This window comes from Syngnathoides biaculeatus, chromosome 8 (genome assembly GCF_019802595.1).
Source record: "Syngnathoides biaculeatus isolate LvHL_M chromosome 8, ASM1980259v1, whole genome shotgun sequence".
Lineage (NCBI taxonomy): Eukaryota > Metazoa > Chordata > Actinopteri > Syngnathiformes > Syngnathidae > Syngnathoides > Syngnathoides biaculeatus.
In genome coordinates, this window is record NC_084647.1 from 19,291,273 (window position 1) to 19,296,981 (window position 5,709).

General features: G+C 43.6%; 1 non-coding gene across 1 annotated transcript; it reads left to right on the forward strand.

Moving 5' to 3' along the window:
* Positions 1–508: 508 nt before the first annotated feature.
* Positions 509–581, forward strand: trnas-gga (transfer RNA serine (anticodon GGA)). Its single transcript has one exon. It is a non-coding gene; the product is annotated as a tRNA-Ser (tRNA).
* The last annotated feature ends 5,128 nt before the right edge of the window (positions 582–5,709 follow it).

Genomic DNA, 5,709 nt, shown 5'->3' on the forward strand with positions numbered 1-5,709 from the left:
GGGGTACGAAGTGATTTGTCCCGGAGGACGTCCATTCAGCATAACGGACAGTATGGATGCCGTCTGTGCCAGAGACACCGAAACCTGATCATCTTTCGCAATATGCAGGAGTGAGAAGTAACAAAGTACAAATATTTTGTTGGAATGCTTTGATGTTGTCAGCTAAAAGAGTGATCCATAGCGAATGCGTCGTTTCTTGTGAATCCTTTTCCCCACAAAAAGAAAAAAAATTCCCCATCTGTGATAGATAAAATGTATTTTTTTTACTTTTTACCATTAGCTCATTAAGTATTTTGTTCCGTTTGTTCGTCAGTTCGCAATGTTAGCAATGCTAAAGCAGGCTAATCGGGTAGCATAAAAGTCAAGATAATGCAAGCTAAACAAAAAAAAAAAATTTCCTCATTCAAGATGAGGTGTATATAATTTTAGAAGAGGAAAACAATTTGCTGTACTGTTGTTTTGTCAAATTATTTTCTTTTTCACCATTACTTAGGTACTGGAGTTCAGTGGCCCTGTAGCTCAGTGGTTAGAGCACTGGTTTGGAAAACCAGGGGTTGTGGGTTCATATCCCACTGGGGCCTCCACTCCCTGAGAAGGGTTGCGTCAGGAAGGGCATCCGGCGTAAAAATTGTGCCAAACATATGTGCGTTCATCTGAGATGACACGCTGTGGCGACCCCGAAAGGGACAAGCCGAAAGAAACACACACACACTTAGGTACTGGAGTTCAACCACTGCTGGAAGTATTCAGAACGTAGGGCTTTTCTCTATTTATAGGTACAGATTACAGATTATACAGATTATTTTGTTTAGCGCCACTGTTATAGCTAAGTCTAAATGTAAAGAAGAATTCAGAGATAATGATATTTTTTTTTTCCTTCCAATGTGCAGGCATATAAGCAGAAGCAAAGCGGAGAGTTCAAAGTTTCCCCATGCGATCGGCTCTAGCGTTTCCATCCCGTTGAGGGTCTTTCATTTAAACATAGAAAGCGTCCATTGTGTGCGAGAAGCGCCTCAAGCTGCGTACCCGCAGCTTCTCGTCTCCGGCGCTCTGCGGATTCAGCCAACGCCTTTTGTCTGATATTAACTTAACCCGCTCATTTTTTAAATGTATCTCTTCCAAGCAGACGGTCCCTTGTTACCACAGCAACAACTCTGTTCGTAGTCCTTTATTGTCTTAATATTTGGTGGGAAGGATCTCAGATGAATTGTGCGTGTGCAATCAACAGACTCCACAATAAACAACCACTGCACTGTATGTTACTATTTAGGATTAGTAATATAACCAGCAATAATGAACAGTAATATAACAAATACTATCTGGGGAATGTGGGGAGGGGGGGGGGTTGCTCTAAATGTGACGGTACAGGTGGTCTTGTGTGAAGGGACATCATTGAGGATTACTTCTTAACCAATTGCATATTTCAAGAGAGAAACATCTTTGAATTAAATCAATTCAAAGGACTTTTTATTCTATTTGTCTGCATGAGCACAACAAGTTTGAGTTGTGCGAGACAGCATTTCCATAACATATGAGTGAAATATAATCAGACACCCAAATACATACTGCAGTGTAATCCAAGCTCTATCGCAAAGGCCAACGAGATACTTGTGCTTGATTTAATTCGCTCCAGTTCAGAGGCCAAGTTGTGCTCGCGGGAGGTTGGAAATAAAATCACATCTTTCATGTCCAAAAGGTCTCCTTGAAGATCATTCTTCTTGAAAGCAATTTTCACCTCAATCGCGCTACAATTGGCCGCCGTGCGGATACGTCCTGAACGAGCCTCCGTTCAAATGCACTGTACTGCAGATATTTATCCCCTGAACAAAATACCTTGATTTCTTTTAGAGCCACTCCGAAAATCACATTTCCAATCACTCTCGCAGGCTCTCTGTGAACGCTACCTGGGGGACTGATAAAAATGGAGAGAAATATAAAACGCTTCTTGAGTGCTATTTAAACTTTTTGAACTGGTCGGTGGGGGGGGGCGGAACGTTTACGGAGAAAGCGAGCTTTTTTTTATGTGTATACAGCAGAGGCGTGGACTCGACTGACATGACTTGGACTTCAGTTATGAATTTGATTAGATTTTTTTGACTCGACCTAACAAAATGTTAAACCACTTCCGACCGCTAAAAGTACATTTTCCAAGAACCACATTCATCGATTAGCACACACCCAGTAGGCTCTATTTAATATTAAAATATTATTCTTCGTGCCCTTTTCTTCAGCTGTTTTTGACATAATATTTTATACAGTCCCTTCTGGGGTTCTGACTGAAATACCAGAGTTGGATAAAATTGTACCTTCATAAGAAGATAATAAACTTGTGTCCCTTTTTGTAAATTAATGCCTGAATAGATTTGATTAGCCGGCACGGTGATTCAGCTGGAAAGTGTTGGCCTCACAGTTCTGAGGACCCGGGTTCAATCCCGGACCCGCTTGTGTGGAGTTTGCATGTTCTCCCCGTGCCTGCGTGGGTTTTCTCCAGGCACTCTGGTTTCCTCCCACATCCCAAAATTAATTGGACACTCTAAATTGCCCCTAGGTGTGATTGTGAGTGCAGCTGTTTGTATCTATGTGCCCTGCGATTGGTTGGGAACCAGTTCAGGGTGTACCTTGCCTCCTGTGCGACCCTTGTGAGGATAAGCGGCACAGAAATTGGATGGATGGATTGATGGATGGATGCCATGAATATTTTTTTTCTCTTTCAATATTCCTTGATTCAAAGCTGTAAACCTATTTAAGTCACAAATGGAAATTTTAAGGTTACGTGAGGCACCTGTGGCATTGCAATTACACATTTATGTTGTCAAAACAATCACTCATGGTTGTGTGTTACACGACAGTCATGCATTCATCTATTCAATATTTATGGAGGACATAATAATCTCACGCTCCTGCGGGCAGCTTTGGGCTGTAGAACATTACTACTAATACATCATAACTGGGGAATCAATGCAGTGAATAGAATTTTTTCTTAAATCTTCTTCTTTTCCTTTTGGCTTGTGCCGTTCGGGGTCATCATAGAGCGTCATCTTTTTCCATCTCGTGCATCTTCCTCTCTAACACCCACTGTCATCATGTCCTCCCTCACAACATCCATCAACCTTTTCTTTGGTCTTCCTCTCGCTCGTTTGCCTGGCGGCTCCATCCTCACCGCCCTTCTACCACCATCGTACTCACTCTCTCGTCTCTGTACATGTCCAAACCATCGAGTCTGCTCTCTCGAACCTTGTCTCCAAAACATCCAACTTTGGCTGTCCCTCTAATGTGCTCTTTTCTAATCCTATCCAACCGGGTCACTCCAAGCGAGAACCTCAATATCTTCATTTCTGCTACCTCTAGTTCTGGTTTCTGTTGTCTCTTCAGTGCCACCGTCTTGAATTCGTACATCATGGCCGGCCTCACCACTGTTTTATAAACTTTACCCTTCATCCTAGCGGATACTCTTCTGTCACATAGAACACCAGACACCTTCTGCCAACTGTTCCATCCCGCTTGGACCAGTTTCTTCACTTCCTTACCACACTCACCATTACTCTGGATCGTTGACCCCAAGTATTTGAAGTCGTCCACCCTCGATATCTCTTTTCCTTGGAGCTTCACTCTTTCCCCTCCGCCCCTCTCATTCATGCACATATATTCTGTTTTACTTCTGCTAATCTTCATTCCTCTCCGTTTTCCTGTGGCTGCCTCCATCTTTCTAATTGTTTCTCCACCTGCTCCCACTGCAGATAACAATATCATCTGTGAAGATTATTTTTTTTCTTAAATGTAAATAATTATTGCAGTATATTTTAAGGTGATGTGGGATATGTCAAAGCTACTTCTGGCATAACGATCACAAAATCTCGTGGTCAAAACAATCACACACAAGATAAGTGAGTGTCATATTAATCATACCCTCACACTGTCAACATCATCAATTGATGCATCAATTATAACTCTTACTCCCTCCTTTCTGAAAAAGTATCACAAAAACTAAATAGAGAGAGAGCTAAAATAGTCTCTGCAGTGCTTTCTTATATACAGCATAGTCAACAATGGTGTATTTTCATGGGAAACATTGAATGTAGCAGGTGACACCAAAGTATGGATGTATAATAAGGAAAGGAGTTTTTTTTTGTTTGTTTTTCAAGGTGGTTCCTTGCAGTGGACTGTTTTTTTCCCCACTGAATGGTGCCTCTCGGTCACACATGTTGCTAGCTTCATCTGGAGTGCGGCGCACTTAAGATGTCAGCCGCTCGGGTGCCCGTTGGCCCGCTCGCGCTCCGCTGAAGCGAAAACCGAGATCAACCTCGGCGAGCGCTCAGGGGGCCACGATCAGTGGTGGGCTTGAAAAACGAACGCTATTTGCAATGATAACGAGGGCAGCGAGGCCTTTGTGGCCCGAACCCCGTCGAGCTCGGCCTCGTACCTCACAGCTGTTTCCTCTCTCTTGATCTGGCACTAAACAGACGCGTGCGCTTGCTCTTTAAGTATGTGGCTTATCTCACACTGGCTTGTCTTTTCACGCTAAAATGACCATATTCAGAGTCGCATATGTGCAAGTCTTGAATGCAGCCCTAGAGGGGCACAAACCAATGCAATCTGTAGGCCGGTCCCAAGCCCATATAAATGCAGAGGGTTGCGTTAGGAAGGGCATCCGGCGTAAAAACTGTGCCAAACATCTAAAGAATCCCATACCGGATTGGTCGTGACCCAGGTTAACAACGCCCGCCCCCGGCACTGCTAACCTGCAGAGCGTCGGTGGAAATTCAGCTACTGTCAATCGAAGACAAAGAAGAGGAGGAAACCGATCTGTCGTCAGAAGAAAAAGAGGAATGCACAAAGCCTACAACAGAGTGTAGGGACTTTGAATGTTGGGACTATGACAGGAAAACATCAGGAATTGGTTGACATGATGATTAGGAGAAAGGTTGATATTCTGTGCATCCAAGAGAGCAGGTGGAAAGGTAGTAAGGCTAGAAGTTTGGGAGCAGGGTTTAAATTATTCTACCACGGAGTAGATGGGAAGAGAAATGGAGTAGGGGTTATTTTAAAGGAAGAGCTGGCTAAGAATGTCTTGGAGGTGAAAAGAGTATCAGATCGAGTGATGAGACTAAAATTTGAAATTGAGGTGTTATGTATAATGTGGTTAGCGGCTATGCCCCACAGGTAGGATGTGACCTAGAGTTGAAAGAGAAATTCTGGAAGGAACTAGATGAAGTAGTTCTGAGCATCCCAGACAGCGAGAGAGTTGTGATTGGTGCAGATTGTAATGGACATATTGGTAAAGGAAACAGGGATGATGAAGAAGTGATGGGTAAGTACGGCATCCAGGAAAGGAACTTTGAAGGACAGATGGTGGTGGACTTTGCAAAAAGGATGGAGATGGCTGTAGTGAACACTTATTTCCAGAAGAGGGAGGAACATATAGTGACCTACAAGAGCGGAGGTAGAACCACGCAGGTAGATTATATTTTGTGCAGACGATGTAATCTGAAGGAGGTTACTGACTGTAAAGTAGTGGTAGGGGAGAGTGTAGCTCGACAGCATAGGATGGTAGTATGTAGGCTGGCTCTGGTGGTGGGTAGGAATATTAAGAAGACAAAGGTAGAGCAGAGAACCATGTGGTGGAAGCTGAGAAAGGAAGAATGTTGTGGGGCCTTCCGGAAAGAGGTGAGACAGGCTCTCGATGGACAACCGAAGCTCCCGGAAGACTGG